Source organism: Betta splendens, chromosome 3 (assembly GCF_900634795.4).
Source record: "Betta splendens chromosome 3, fBetSpl5.4, whole genome shotgun sequence".
In the NCBI taxonomy this organism is placed as follows: Eukaryota; Metazoa; Chordata; class Actinopteri; order Anabantiformes; family Osphronemidae; genus Betta; species Betta splendens.
The window spans coordinates 7,272,137-7,289,417 of record NC_040883.2 but is presented as its reverse complement, the minus strand read 5'-3'; positions in this window follow the sequence as shown (position 1 = coordinate 7,289,417).

Here is a 17,281-nt window from a genome sequence, read left to right as displayed (position 1 = left end):
TCCGCCTTGGACTGAGATGAAGCCACCAACCTCCCGTCCCCCCAAGGGCCCTCTTCGAAAGACAAGGGTCACCACTATCCAGCTCTAATCTTCTCTGGCTTCAGAGCATCGGGCTCAGGAAAATAAATAAATAAATAAAATAAATGGCATTTTCACTCAAGGGAGCGTCGCACACGTACAAGTGTCTGCTGCACAATAATTGCAGGCCGACCGCAATAAGTGAAGAGAAATAAGACATTCTGAGACGCCAAATTGATTTCCACTTAGTATAGAGCCCATGTTTTTACATTACACACTTTAAGGGAGAATGGTATCGGTGAGGATGGGCGCTCGCCATTCCTCCTTTGACAATGAGATTTTGCATCCATCAATTTTAAAGCAAATCCTTGTAATTTGCCACTTAGATTGGCAGAGTCTGCAATAAAGAGGACGCTCAAAAATCACATTTTGCTCTTAAATCAGCTGTTGGACGCGTCTGTCTTGCTGCGAATGCTAAACCGTGTCTCGCTCTCATCTCAGATACAGTAAATCCCCGACAAAGAGCATTTCGATCCATAAACCAGAGTCAGATTTTTTTTCATTTTTTTCAGCGTGGAGAGGGCCTGTTTCACCAAAGCCTCCCATCTCAGGGTTTCTATAAGAGCACGTGCCTCATTATTGGGTTTCATCTCTCGCCATATTTTCTCCTATGGGATATCCATTGTTTCAGTATAAAAAGCATCTCATTTCACTCTCTGATTTGTTTACTTGGCTAATGGGACTGCAGTGTCCTTTGTTGAGCCTTTGCAGAGCGTGACAGAGCCTCGCTGCATTGTGGAGGGAGACTTTGGCTAGAAGAGAAGCTGAATCTCACTATTTGATATCAGGCAGGCTTTCATGCTAGATTTAATGACTCTTCTCCAGCTGACATAATTGCACTTTCAGATTTTTAATAAGAATTTTAACATAATAAGGGAGTCATGTGCAGTGTCGTGAACACCACTTTTTACAAATGCTTTCCTTTTTAGCTGTGATAATAATAGTAATTACAAAGATAATATGGTCTAATTGCTAGGAGGGGATGAATTACTTTTTTCCCCTAATCCCATGTCTGCTCGCAGCCTTTCGCTGCTCTTATTGTCTGCTCTTGTAACAGGTTGCATCAGACATTAAAGAAATCTTTAAACATAAGAACACGTGCATTTATACCAGAAACGCTGACATATGCTGCCATAAAATATTACATAAAAGCTAACTGTGATTTAATTCAAACAGTAAAAAAAGCAGTCATTATAATTAACTCCCGTGTCACATGTGACTCTGTAGATTTCATACTGTACATCCTGTGCTGCAGTCCACACACCGTTTACATCTGCATTTTCACAATTACGCTGGCATCACAGAACACAGCCCTGAGGTACTACTTGTTTGCTCACATAAATCTGATCACAGTGTGAGAGCAAATTTCTGCTGTCAGATGGGTTTTAAACTGAGGTTGTCGTGTTTTCAACACCTGCGTGGCTCTGAGCCTCTCGACGTTAAATAAATCTGAAACAAGAATTGATGGATTACCACTCTATGTTATGTATTTATAGACAAGACACTGCAAGAAGGTCCTGGGTTTGATTCCCCGAGCAGCTACTGTGTGTACAGCAGTTTGCATGTTCTCCCCAGTCTGCTTTGGTTTTGCTCAGTTTACATCCGTACTCAGCTGTTTACAACAGATTACTCCCACACTCCTAAGACATGCAATTAGGTTAATTGGAGTGTGTAAGTAGCCACATAGTTGTGAGTGGTTGCCTATCTACTATTTATATAGTCCAATAAGGGACCTGCAACCTGTTCAGGGTACTTGATGCCGGCAACTCTTATAAGGACACAGCGGTGGAAACTGAAATGTCTCATGAATGGGTTGGTTGGTTGGTTGGTTGGTTGGTTGGTTGGTTGGTTGGTTGGTTGGTTGGTTGGTTGGTTGGTTGGTTGGTTGGTTGGTTGGTTGACATCACAATCAGTCAGGGGTTGGGTGAGTTATTATATTATATGATTCATCTGCTGGGGAACATGAAAGGTTTCTTGACACACATTTGAAAGATGTTAAGTTACGATAATGCATGTTGTTAACTATTACACTGTAGGGGAAAAAAAGATAAACAAGATTAGTTCCTATAAACTAGACATCACAGACAAATGATCTGAATGAGTTCTTACTTGCCAACAGTGACACAACCGAAACTTGCCAAATGTACAATCATGGCATCACAACAACATACTTTGTGCTTTAGCTGAGTGAGTGATGATGCCAGCTTGGCAGCGGCGCAGCCTCCCTTGGCCAGCATTACCAGAAAACAGCACTGCTTGAGCTGCTGTCAGAGTAGAAAATGTCTCACACAGTCCTTGGGCAATCACAGGCAGAGATGCACATTGTTTTGTTTATACATTATCAGAGGTACCGGCACCTTAATCTCAATAAGGAGGGCTATTGGACTGAATTATCTGTATGATTGCCCTTTAGAACTGCTGTCAATGCTATTCTCCTTATCCGGCTTCTCAAAGCCTCTCTCCCCACAAGAAGTCTATGTGAGAGGAATACAATGCAGGCGGTTCAGACGCCACAAAAGGGCATTGCATTAGAAAGCCATACCTCTGCTGTGTGACCTTTGGCTGTGCTGGGAGGTCGGACGAATCCCCGCGGACACCCAGTCAGCTTCAGTCAAGGGAGCAGAATAGATTCTAAATGTGTGATTCGTGGCGCGCGCGTCAGCGAGCGCCGAGGCAAATGGCAACTCATTGTTTTCCCTATTTACACGTCTGAATGTGCGGCGTGGGTGGCGGAGACACCAGACTGCACCAAGCCGCGTCTCACGCCCGGGTTTGACTGCGATACAAATCCATGTACGGACGGTAGAAAGTGCTTCACCTCCGGCACCATATGTGTGCACACATATTCATGTTGTAGTTCTGCCCTTAGTATAATAACTCTAACAGGATGTTACACTGATTTTCTGTAATTATATCCGTTACATGTTTCGGTCATATCAGATTACATATTAGCACTTATCTGATTAAAGCTGTCAAGGCGCTCAGTCATTCACAATAATAGTCTCTATCTTGCATTATTTGAACTGTGTATCAATCTTCTTTTGATGTGGGGCTGATACTGTCCCTAGGTGTGTGGAAGATGAAAGCAAGAGTTGCACTTAATTTCATCAAAAAGGAATTGAGTTTCTAAACCAATGAGTCATCGTGGGCTAAGAAGATACGATGAAGCCCCTGGAGAGATGAGGAGAGAGGATTGAAAAAGCCTGAAATGGGATCATCTTAGCTGAGCTCTTCTTTTTTTCTACTTCTTTCGTCTCCAAGCAGAATGGGATAACATTTCAAACACTCGCGCACAGAACGCTGTCTGTCGGCGTCTGGCCGTTGCTCGACGCCCTTTGACTAAACTATGCTGCAGTTCAACACGCACTCCAACACCCGCCGTGCTGTGGCCACAAACCAGGAGCAAAACTTTATTTTGTGACTTATTTTGATTGTTATTTCTTCCAAATAATTAACCAAATAAGATAAAGACGTTGGTGTCAGTGTCATCAAAACATCAGATCTGTTAGCGCAGATGTCTTGCTCAGAGCTGTTGTTGGCAGCGTCGCCATCATTAACACCATCATTATCATTAACACGCTCCTTTTTCAACTTTTTCTTGCAAATCAACAAATTACAACACAACATACTTCATTAAACAAGTTAACAAATCACGACTAAGCATCTGAGCTTCTGTGTTTGATTTACAAAACTCTCTTTTGTTGTTTCCAGCTCTTTAATGTTCGTATCCGTGGTGGTTTTCCATCCAACCCGTTTAGCTGCTGGTTCAAGGAGACACAACTCCCAGATGACTAAACAGCGCCGTTACGTGAGCTTATGTTGTCATGTTCCAACACTTGGAGCACAGATGCTACAAACTGACTTTCCAGCGAGTAAAGCTTCCCGGCCATTGTACAAAACTGTTTAGCTGTGTGTCTGTCCCACCACTGTGGTAACAGGCTGTGCAGCAGCGATGCCTGCCGGCGCTTTAGTGGGGACTAAACGTATCACATTCGCTCTCCTAGTTCTTTTTCAGTGAAGACAGATTGCGGGGCAGCAGCTGGGTGCCGTGAAACAGGGGAAGTTAGTGAGAGCTGAAGATGCGAATGTGTGGTTATGGACCGAATTTATTGCAAATTATAATTTACTCGAGAACAAAGGACTCATTACTCTTCATCACATAGTTTCCTGCAGATGTCATCCCCCCAGTGATCATTCATCAAGTCTATCACTCGGCTGACACATCCTGCGGCGACATACACGCGTTCACACTTGCGCGCAATTAAGAGTCACCAATTAACCTGACCCAACATTGTGTGTGGAAACTGGCGTTCCCATAGGCAACGCGAGCAGAGAACATGCACTTCGCATGATCACAGGAAAGGGCCCAGCCAGCTGTGAGCCAGACGTGCCGAACACTGTCGCCACGCTGCCTCTCCTGAGATCCATTTACTGTATGTACAGTAAACAAACGCCGATAGCCTGTGGCGGCAGCAGAACGTAGGTGGTGTTACAATTAGGAATGCTCTCTTTGAGTACCGGCAACTAGCTTTCCTGCAAATGATACAGCTGTTTTTTTTTTCTTCGCAGCTGGACCGTGCTCATTGATGTAACAGGGTCCAATTGCATCCAAGTGCAGGGAACACACCATATATTCTACTATATTGTTAATATGGTTTTCTAATTCAAAACACACAAACACTATAGTTGAGTTACATAAATAAATATACTAATACTATAATATACTGTACGTCTCTGTCAATCTCTGTTTCAGCACCATGGACAGGGGTAGTGAGAGGACTATTCTATACAAGATACAATAGAATAGTGCCGTATAGCCACATAACACATGCTGGTCAGACAGAAGCAGTTCTCTGCAACCAGGGAACAACAGCAGTTCTGGGCCTTATGAAAATATTTGAGGTTGGGCTCTACAGTTTATTAATAGTACTGACCACTACTCTATGTCTTACCTTGGCTGGTTGGTGCAGTTGGTTAGACTGTGGCGCTATCCATTCCAAGGTTGTGAGCTCAAATCTGCAAGGCTAATTATTATTTCATTTGACAATCTATCGGTCAAATATTCATTCATTTTATTTTCAATAGTGAAAAACACAGAGTAGCGTTAATGTTAAACTGCAAAGGAAGCTCAGTGAATAAACAAACCTTTATTTAATAAAAATCTTGTAAGTAATTGTCGGCCCTTCTTCTCTGCTTTGTTAAACAGATGGACAGAAGCATGTAGTGAATGGTCTTAATTCACTCATCTTAACATATATATATATATATATATATATATATATATATATATATATATATATATATATATATATATATATATATATATATATATATATATATATATATATATATATATATATATCCCCCTCATGGCTTCACTGAGCACATACAGGCAACTTGTGCTGGTGCTGCCATTTTGTAAGCTGTGATAAAAGAGACCATGTTGGCAGATGAATATCAAATGTAAACAGATACATTAAATGTCAAAAGTCACATAACAGTCCTCACTCAGATTGGATGTTATTATTATACTCTGGCCTTCACACAAGGCTACGGTTTTATTGCCAAACTGGCCCATGGGCTCTGTCAGACGTCTACAAACAATCAGCTTTAATCTCACTCCACGTTTTCTCCTCTTCACTGCATTTCAGCACCAAGTGAAGATTTCGTGCCAATGCTGTTGATCCCTGCACTGAGTAGCATTTTGCACCGCATCAAAGGCAGACACTACTTTTAATTGCTCTTCTGACTGTTTAACAGCAGTTTGGAGGTTAGAATGGGTGAGAAAGGACAGTGCCAAAAAACACAATTTATTGTTCCAACCAGTATGTCTGGTCTTTGTTTGAAGCCAGTTTGAGTTGAAGATTTAAAGTGAGTCAGGACCCAGAGGAACATAATTACATATTACTGCACTGTTAGAGCTGCTCCCGGAAGCATCACACTGGCAGCTCCCACTGGCAGTGAAAAGGTCTGCTTAAAGCAGCATTAATCAATTTTAGGCCACTATGGGGCCTAAAACTCCAAGCAAGAACTCCAAAAACACAAAATAGACACATTCTTGGCGTCTGCACACTTGTAAAGCTGTTACATTATTAGGTCACCAATCATTCTCCTGTGAGATGTATTCTGAGTTTCCACCACCCTTGAAATCCACAGCATATATAAAAGCAAAACAAAGCAGTACAGATTAGGGCTGGATTATTTTGTCAGCATTTCTTCCTTCGATCCCTGCTTCAACTCATCCCAAACCATCTGGGTTGGATTCAGATCAGGGGATTGTGGAGGTTACGTGATGCAGCACTCCAGCGCTCCCCTTCTTGGACAAATAGCTCTCATAATGTGCATCTGGGGTCATTGGCCTGTTGGCGTGTTGCCACACAGAACACATCAGCAGAATATTTCATTGAAAGAAATGAGTCAGATACAGATCATAATCTACAACAAGGAGTCCAGACAGTGATGTTTTGTTGGACATAACATAACTTTGCTGAGAAAACGATGGGAGGTAACTGGATCTCATGAAGGGGATTTGCAGTTGAGAAATACTTGTTGTCTTGGTGTCATGTCACAAAAAGAAAGGTGTGTGATTCATCCCTTATTGTGATCTTTGTGTCAATAATGACACAAGGACTTAATGTGAACCAACACAAGAAATCTACAGCTTCTCTGTCAGAGGGATGTTGTAATGTTTACTTTGGTTGGAAGGTCAGCAGGTGAGTTATGTTGAAGAAATTACTTTTCCAGTCTACAGAAAAACTGTATAGCTTCAACAAAACCTGGTGACTTTGTAGAAAGACACTGTTTGATCTGTGCGTGTATGTCTGTGGAGAAAAATGAAAAAGGAAAGTGAGTTACACACACAACACTTTTATTTTACGTGCAGCGTTTGTGCACGTGTCCCCACATGTTTGCGCGCTCGGTGTGTGAGAGTTTAATTAAGTCTGAAGCATGTGTGTTTATCTGAGTGTTAGCCAGAGCGGGCTGGAAGGATGCAGGAGGGGTCCTGCTGGGGAGCAGCAGCCTGGGAAAACATCTGCTCTTCATCAGGCACGATCGGGCGCAGAGGCCGGGAGCAGGCTGGCAGATGGCGGAGAGGTCTCCACACAATAGGGAAAGCCCACTCCCTCCGACACCGGCGCAATTAGCGCCGCGCACGCGCGCACGAGCACGCGCCGCAAACACGCGCCCACGATCCCGACTTCAACGTGTGATCGAAACTTTGCAAATCGGCGACTGGAGAGGGAGGACAGGCGCTCACACGCAGGTAGAGGACAATGCTGGGTGCTTCTAGCTGCACGGGGACAAAGCTAACGCTAAAGCATCACGACGCCCACACACGTGGGAACAATGCAGCTAAATAGACACAAGTACAAATAAACGCAAAACATAGTACAAAGTATACATACATACAAGTAAACCACACAAAATGGCTACAAACAGATGCAAAATGACCCCAGTCCTTTTCATTGTGCTCTTGCATCTTTTATTGTCTTTGCCTCGTGTACCGGCTGCAGGTTCAAAGCCACGACCTTCCAGCTGAGCAATAACAGGGTTGACCCCTTAGAACGGCAGACTTCCACTAAAAACACAGGAAAAAACTCAGGTGTGGAACCTCATTTGGAATCCGAACGCTCCTCGTAAGCGAAAGTTAAAGAATGAATAAACAAGCGTCGCTGCCTCGGAGAACTAAGGTGCGCGCCCTGATACAAACTGCGCTGCGGGCCTTGGGGTTTATCTCCAATTAACAGTCCTGAGCGTGACTGAGCGTTGCCCGGGAACCTCACATACAGTATCCTTGATGTCTGAACCCGGAGCGTCTCCGGCTCCCCGCGTTAGTTCAGCCGTGTGCTATTAGCTCGTCGGCTAGGTGGGCATCACCTGTCAACAACCGCTGGGTGTTTGCCTGGCTCTGCGGGCCTCCCACCAGCCTTTAAGTTTGTGCCGCTGTGAAGTGATTGATGACAGGTCAGCCACCAACGGCCTCGCCGAATTTCCAATTCTTCCGCAGGGAAATTGCTCATTTCTTCACAAGTCTATTTCAATTTTAGCCGCGGCGCGCGGCGCTAAGTTTATGCATTCCGCCGGCACCTGCGCGCCGAATTGTGATAAATTACAGCGCTCGTCGGACAAAGTAGAGAAAAATATACATATTAATTTGTGTTACCTTATTGTTTGCTTCATTCCGCTGGATGGCTTGTCAGCGAGGGCATTGTCGAGAGGTAATATAAAAGTAAGCAGGCGTGACACAGCCACGTGTTATTTAGATAACCACTTCTCTCGCTCGCTTGCACAGTCGCTACATGACTAAAACTGCCACTGTGACATTGTGGAGGGCTCCTTTTTTTCCCCTTCCTCCAAGTCCCGCTGCCTTTTTAAAATACAGAAGCGGCATCCTATTCGCCGCGGTGCGGGCTTCAAAGGGGTTATTTGTCATCATACAGATTTATGCTGTCATTCAGGGACATTTATATCACTTTAAGCTCTCGGGGCGTCGCGGCTCGGGTGCCGGGCAGACGGTCCCGCGCAGCGCCGGGCTTCCCGCCCGCTTTCATTTCGCCTCCACCAGCCAGCGAGCAGTGAAACTGCAATGATTAGTGCTTCAAAGGGAACACGCTGTAACGGCGCTAAGACATTGCCTCTTAGGCAATTAGCTTGTGACAGGGTGAATGGCTTGAGATCAGCTTCTATGAATTCTTTAAACTGCTGTCACATCCACAGCATGGGGCAGTTCACCATTGGAAGAAATTAGAAGATGTGTTGGCTGGTAAATCACTTAGTGTTCAGCATACCTTCAATCTATAACCCAAAGTGAATACTTTGGGGATTTTATTCTTCCAGAGGATACTTTGGGGAGGATATTACTATACTATGGATACTATACTGTGGCTCCTTGAACTGAAAGGCTCTTAAGCCCCTCTCCTTCTGCTGCGAGGCTCCAAATCAACTTCTGACGGGCTGCAAGCAGACTTCTTATCATTCACATCCGCTGCCTGAACGACGGCGCTGAAAGACACGGCAAACAGACCGGCTGAATTTTCATGAAGTGGGGGTGGGGGGGCATAGTGTACTGTGTATTTCCACAGCATGTTGTATTCTCCCGACGAGTAAAGCGTGTGTCAAAGAAGTTCTTTTTATACTTTCGAAGGTCTGAAATGAATGGAAGTGTCTCGGAGAAGCATAACAGTAGGGGACAGTACGCACAATGTAACTCACTGCATTATTTTCATTAACGTCATAAAGACCCAGCTATTTCCTTCTGCTGCAGTTGGCACAATGCAGACTGCTAAATAGCTTCATCTCATTGAAGTGTGTGTAAAAAGAAAATCTAGAGGCCAGATATCATCAAGAAAGAGAAAAAAGGTCTGTTTAGATAAGAATAAACAACACTGAGTATTTTCAAAGAGTTACAAGAACGGAGCCATGATATAAATATTCAGCACAACGTTTTAGCGATGACCTCATACCCACATTTGCAGGAACTCAGCAATAAATGACACTCAACAGATCTACCAACAGAGCTCCCCAGAGCGTCCCAGCCTTCATCCTGCAGACGTCCCCTCATACGTCCTGCCGATTGCAGGCGGGTTGCGCTAACTGCTGCGATGTGTACATTTAAAAGACATTCAGAGTCAATGAGCTGCACTGATGACGAGACATCAGGGGAAGAGGCCTGCAGCGGGCGCCAGGTCGGCCCGGCGGCGTTCTCCACCTGGAGGGAGGTGAAGCACTGCTCGGCATTTCCCAGCACTTTGTGACATAAGCGACTGACTCGCTTTTGGCCTCTGAGGCAGGATGTTGACGTTTGAGACAGGAGGGATCAACCTCACCGCCGCTGTAACAACACTAAGAGTCACCTTCGGCTTGTTTTTAAAGATTCTTTCTGACAAAGCTCCATCAATGCTCTGTTCTGTATAATTTTATCCTCTGACCAGGTTTAACTCACAGAAACAGTATGACATAGTAATAAATATGTAGGCGCCTACCTGCAGCAGGGCAGACACTTAAACTGTACTACTATATGTTGAAGTAGAACCGCTGAATGAAGATCCTTCCTTTTCAAACGTGACTAACATCCTGCTATTAATAATTATACCATTTGTATCCTGAATCTGAATTTTACTACAAATCACCTTCAGATTCAGACGAGCACTTGATGTCACGTTGGCCTTCAGAGACCACGTTGTGTCATGTGAATCCACAGTGAGCGTAGGCTGAGCACCACCTACAGACACGAGGATGCAACACACACTGTGTAAACACAGAGGCAAGTTGCCAATGGACACAGTGGAGGACACTCTGGTTCTATGACTGTGCAACAAATTAGTGTTTCCCAAAAAGAAGCCGTTGGAAGCTTTTATAGTTGCAATCTGAATAAATCTGTGTGTTTGTGCACCTCGTCCCGGCCCACGTCCGCCGCTAAGCTCCTCCATCACCCCCAGAAATAAAAGTCAGGCTTGATTTACTTGACAGGGGCGCTTTGGGCTCTCCTTGACCGGACGGACGCGGCCTCACATTGAAACGTTTCTACCTGGAAAACAACCCCCCCCCCCCCCCCCTCCCCCCGTCGCCGGCGAGCTCCTCTCCATTCAGGCGGTGTCTCGGCGTCTGGCAGTTGTTCGGCTCAGCCTGGTGCTCAATCTTATTAGAGGGCGGAAGGTGGTTCAGAAGGTTCGCGGTGACACTGACAGACTCAAAGCACTTACGTCCCGCCCCCCACGCAGCATCGCCGCCCCCCACGCAGCCTCGCCGCCCCCCACGCAGCCTCGCCGCCCCCCACGCAGCATCGCCGCGCTTCGTCTCCTTTTATTTTTTCCCTTCTACTACTACTTCTACTTTCCGGACACACACATGGCTGCACGCGTTGCGAGCGCGCGGCTAGCGTGCCGCACATGTAGACGCGAGTTGACATTTCCTCAAGGTTGTGTGTAATAGCTGATTACTTGCATACAGTTGAATCATTGTTGGCATGTTGCAGAAACGCCTGTGCTTGGTAGCAAATCAGTCATCTGTAACACAATTCAAATCTATTACATCTCAGACCCCGTGGCTTCGGGGGCCGGTGACCTTGGCTACGCGCTTCTCCAGAGGCTCCTTTTCAAAACAACTACTGTTGACTTGTTGGTCATTTGATTTGTTGGGGGGGGGGGGGCATTTGCCTTGAATGTGAATGTGGGCAGAAACGCCGGGAGTGTTTTTCAAGGTTATTGTTTGTCTCCGGGCGGCTTCTTTTTCTATTTTCTTCCCAGATTCCGCCCCATTTGTAGAAGGGGCACAAAAGCTACGCGCGTCTAAGGCGGCCGCGCACATTATCACATTTGCTCTTTCCAGAGTTCAGGGCTCTGAGTAATCAATGGATAAATTAAAAGGAAGTCAGGGCCGTCGGAAAGGGGGGGGGGGCTGTCGAGGGGGGCTGTAAGCCGCTAACATAGCGGGCGGCGGCTGCATTCCTGTCACATTTCTGCCCCCGTGGCAATTCTATGCATTTAGCCCCTGATGCGTTAATCCACCGCCTTCCTATCGCTCAGGATCCAGCGATGGCTTGTCCTGCTATAATTGTATTTTATCGATTCTGGCTTTGGTGTGGCGCCCGTAAATGGAGCTGCACAGATACAGTGAGTTTACCTGTATAAATATTTCAATAAAAAAGGCTTTGGGTATTAGCTTTTCCCGAGTTGACTTGAAGTTCTTGATCCCCCCCCAGTCGCAGCACCTCACACTTCGCCTCAACCCCTGCCGGTGCCGGTGCTATTGACGGCGCCAACTCGCAGGCTAATGTGGAGCCCCATCGAGGCCGGCGCTCACTCCGGTCGAGCAGAAGAGAAAATACGGCAAATTACGCCGCGCGTTATTGAATTTGCCTCTAAATATATTTCGCGCCCCAGGCTCGAGGCTTAAGTGACAGACAGACGGGCGACCGTGCTAATTCTGGCCGCCAAGTGCAAAGGTCCTAAACGGGGCGTGATTTGATGAAATCTATTTCCAAACGGCGTCATTGACTCCCAGCAGGTTTTGGAAAGAGGTGCGAGTGCCTCATACATTCCCTCGGCTCTTCTTCTCTGGTCTTTCGTGCCTTTGGGCGGGGCAGAGCGTGCTGCTCGATGGCACGTCGGCGCGAGGTCTTCCTCAAGGCTCTGTGAGTAGAACCAACGCAGGAGCCGTCTTTGGACCGGTCCCTAGATTCCTTTCAAACGCCGGTGCCACCCACAGCTCCTCCTCCTCCTCCTGCACCCGTTATCTACATCTTCAGGGCATCTACAAAGTGCCCTCTGCCCGGCGGGAGTGACAGAGAGTAATAAGAAAGCAGCTCAGAGAGGCAGGTGTTCCGGCGCTTTTGCCGTTGTTTACCGTGCGGCCGCCCGTGCGTGCGCGCGTGCGTGCCGGGCGCGTCCGCATCCGTGTCTCAGGTGATGTCTCAACAATGAGGCGAATGGACTGCAGTGACACCGCGGATCATTAATAATGAATTGAAGTCTGGGCTCCGAGGTGCCGAGCAGACGTCCAGTCAAGCACCGGGAAGGCTCTGCCCCAGAAACGCCCTCAACCACAAACATATTGGTCTAACTGGCATCAGCTGCAGTTAGCTTGGCCCGACCTGAGACCCCCCCACCCCCCACCCCCTTCTTCTACACGTCTCTGCCTTCAATGCCGTTATCAATTACTCATTGCGATACAGAGCAAGATTTCGTGTTTAACAGCCTTTGCCGCTTTTACTTCGGAGTAATTGTGTTGATGCAACATACATTCCATCCTTATTTGTGTGTTTTTGGCATTTTTTTTTACTTGTTTGTGTTTTTCTTTTCACTCCTTTATTCCCCTCCTCGTGGCTGCGTGATGCAAGCGTTGCCACACTCATAATCTCTGTGCTTCGCAGCTGTGTTTGCATTATCCCTGCACATCGCCTTGATCCGTTGTAGAATGGCTGACAAATATTGGTAAAAAAAAGAAAATAGACTGAAATTAATTTGGTTCTACTGTGTTCTACCGGGGCGGCGGACCTTTGAAGAGTGACATCCAGCTGGACGGGACAGAGGTGGGAGGCGACGGGGTCACCGTGGTTGTTCAGGGGGATAATGGTGCAGTAGCATGAATTAACACCTGCGACCCTGTAGCCTTCTGCATTAGAGAAGAAAATGAAGTCAACATCTGGATGCGCAGAGTCCAACCATTAGAAGACTGGGACAAAATAACGCTTGGGTGAATCTGCTAAAATCGCCAACGTCATCCATCGCTGCAGGCGTTTAAAAAAACATGAACCTGTCTCACCCACGAGACCCGCTGTGTTTGTTTGTTCGCTTGTTAGTTTATTTCTCCTTATTAGCTTGTGTCTACCCGAAAAAAAAAAGTTTCATTACGCCCATCCCGATGCAGCCGACTTGCACAATCCTCCTCCGAGTCATTTCAAACATGGATAATGTTACTCAGGGGTTCCCCCGTATCGACGCACGCGGCCGGGTCGCTGATAGGATTGGTGTCTCGCTAATAGTCTATAGGAGTTAACACGGGGTAGGTTGGGTTGTTATCGAATGTCTCATATTGGTAGGAGTAAAGTGCTGTAGGAAGTAATAGACTTGGTGGTTGCTACTGTTCCCTCGGGCGGCAGGAGGCAATCATCTAAATAAATGAGAGAGAGACACAAAGACAGAGTGAGAGAGAGAGAGAGAGAGAGAGAGAGAGAGAGAGAGAGACTTCCCTCTGGAAAGACTATTGATGGATGACAAATCACTGCTTTTGATGTACATTTCAAAGTGTGCCCTAACATCTACGTTCCTTTATTTATTCACACAATTATTTATTTATTTCTGCGCATCGCCGCCGTAGTTTCACTACAAGTTTGGATTATGATCAGAGCTCGCAGAATCAAACCGAACCCCGGGCCGTGGTGCGCCCGCCCGGCCCTGTCATTAGGCAGGAATATTTAGCGAGCGCACGCTCGAGAACTAATTACCAAGCTGTCTTGCCTGCGCGCGCGCCCCCCTCCTCCCTCCGCCCCTGCTCGCCGACGAAATGAGGGGCTTGGAGCGAAATGCGTGCGGACGGGAGAGACAGCGAGGCTAAAGAGGGACAAGAGTGAAGTCATCTTGACGTGATAAACACAGAGACGGGGCTGGATTTATCAGACGCGACAGGGCGGCGTTGTAAATTGCAACGGGCCTCGGCCCATTTGCATGGAGTGATGGAAGAAGGCGTCCTTCCTGCGCGCGCGCGCGCATGGACGGGCTTTATTGACCTCGCGCTCGCTCGGAAAAACCACGTTAGAAAAAAATAACCACAGTCTTAAGAGGAGAGTGGGATCACGGTCACCCCCGAGAGCCGCGCGGAGTGCGACTTCAAAGAAAGCGCGTTTAAAGGCAGGGAGAACGCGCGCGATGGGAGAAAAGCTCCAGTCGCACGCGAGCGGCGCGAGCGCGGTACAGTAACAAATACAGCGGAGCGAGGCACGCTGGGAATGCAAATTCAGGAAGGCGCCGGAAATAGAAACGCCAGCGCGCGCCTGGATCCGCAGGACGCCTCTGTATTCGCCACAGGTTGCCTCTCGCGGTGCATATATGTGCCTCGCGCCAGTGTCGAGCGCGTGACGTGGTTCGGTTTGCCAATTTGCATGTGTTTTTAGTACATTTCTGTGCGGGTGCGGGAAGCTCTCAGAGCCACTATATGGAACGAATCAGAAAAGAGGCGGCTGTAGTTAAGAAAATCTATGTTCTTTGCGATACTTAACCAAACAGCCCCATGGCAGCTCCTCAGGGGATAAGTGTTGCACTCACATTCCTCAAGAGTAATGTGAATTGATTAAAACCCTAACGATTCCTCACCATGGTGTGTGTGTGTGTGTGTGTGTGTGTGTGTGTGTGTGTGTGTGTGTTTGTACAGTATCCCTATAGGCGAACGCGCTGATTCATGAGACAGCACATCAGCGCGCGAGGAGCTGGCGCCGCTCGAAACGCCAGCGCCCTCGTAGATGAGGAGGCGCGGCCGAACGTCACGTGACCAAATATTATTCCCCGGCCAATTTATTACCCGCTCCGCCTCCCCGTCCCATCTATTATTCATTACACAATCATTTAACTAAGTGCAGTGATTACTTAAATGTTTAATGCTGCCATTATCAATATTGGCCTGAGCCTGTCAGGTGGTCAGAGTTTTTCTAGCATTAAAGTCCCATCACCTATTGAGTCGCTCAAGCTGAATTGCAGACGTTACGGTAATCGGCCCAGTTATAAAGGTCCTTTTATCAATTGCGGAGGAAACATGTGGTATGATAATTATTCACTTCTGCCTTTGCAGCTCAGGTTATCAGAGGCGGCGTTCGCACTCGTCTGTGAGGACACTGCCACGAAATAATGGTCTATTCTGAAGTTGGCTCAGCCGAAATACCCCAACTCTGCTCTATTAATGGCTGCCAAGTCAGTCAAAGAAGAAAGGGGAAAAAACAGTTATATGAAAAAGAACTGTTGCACTCCCACATAATGGCGTAATGAACACTGTGGTTGCCTTATGAAAGGGATTTTTCATCTTAATGACGACTTTGTTGAGAAGAAGTCTATCAAAAAGATGTAAAGTGAATTATCTTGACGCATCAGCCCACGTATCAGCCAGGCGGCCATTTGTTCTCCTTCTCGCAAGACTTTGCGACGATCAAATCAGACGGCGACGGCGAGACGCCGCCAAAGTGTGACATTCACGATCGCGAGGAGACAGATGCCGTAAACATCCACTTAGCACCTGGATTGTGTGTCGGTGTCACATCCCGGCTTACGGTGCCTTAATCATATCATCCATATGTAAGCAGTGCCGCTATTGTATTCCCTTTGCATCACTTACTCTCCCAGATAATCCGACCTCAATAAAGGAGCCCGGTGTGAGGAATGAAATACGGCTTTGTGTCATTGTCCCTGGCTGCCGGTGGCGTGGATTTATCACACAGGATTTATATTCCGCTCGCCGTGCTCCGCCGACGCTTTCAGGCAGCCGTCGCGCGTCTGCGGAGTTTTCACCCGGGCACGATACAACGAGTGAGACGGCGCCGCAGAGCTCATTGCTCCGAGCCATTCTGATCTTGTAAACTTTAAACTATGTATTTTATTTGCAGTTTCCAAAAATTATAATTCAAATAGGACATGTAACAAATGGTGATTCAGACTTTACAGTATGATATTAAAAGACATTTTAGAATTAATGCTGTTGGCATTAATTAATGTAATGTAACTTTTCAAAGTGATGCAACAAGACACAGTAAAAAGCATCAATCAAAATAACACAATTAAAGTATTGTTTTCACAACTGACGTTTCAGCCAGGTGCATAGACTTCAGTACAACTAATTCATTGTTTTCAATTAGTAGGAGCAGTGGCAATAACATAAATGAGTTGCAATAACATAAAATATTATATTGTCTGGTAAACAGATGCAGAAATGTTCCAATCAAATAGAGTTCTACACTTTAGTGACTCATGACTTTAGAGAACCAGCCAAAATGGTGCCTCGTGGTCCTGGTGCCGGCCGGTGTTCAGTAGCTGTGCTTGGAATCCTCCCCGTCGTCTCTCATCTCGCGTCAAATTTCAAAACACACTCTTCTATTCTCCGAAATGTAAAAAAAACGCAACGGAGCAGAGCCTCTAAATTTCATCATACCTGCAACACTTCAAAACTCTCAGCAAACTGCTAAGAGGAGGAGGGAGAGAAACGTTTGTCGTCGGAGGCTATTTAATGACATAATGGAGCTTCTCGGAGAAGAACAGGCGCCGCTTTGTGTGATCACCTTCGTGATCTGGGTTTTTAAAAGCCTTATTCAAAAGTCGGCACAAGTTTAAATTGGCACAAATATCATTGTTTTCACTTTAATTAGAGAAGAGTGTTTGTATTCTTCGCGAAGCGACGCCAGATTAATGGAAGCTGTGTTTGGGTGGTCGTCCTCTTAAACAAGCGCTTGAAGAGAAGCTCTTTGTCTGTTAAGTCAAATAGCTTGACCACAATTAACATGGCTGCGAACGCAACTTCACAAGCCTGAATTTTAATGACTCAATCAGGCGGCGGCGCCTGACGCCGGCCTCGCTTCGACGCAATTACGAGGCGGCGTGGGTTGAGCGGCAGCAAACATTCGGACGGCGGCGCGGAGGAACGGGCAGAGCTGGAAATAATGGCTCTGTGATGTAGCGTGAGCTCCATTAGAAGGCGGCATTAATTCCCAGTAGCATCTGCAGCCACA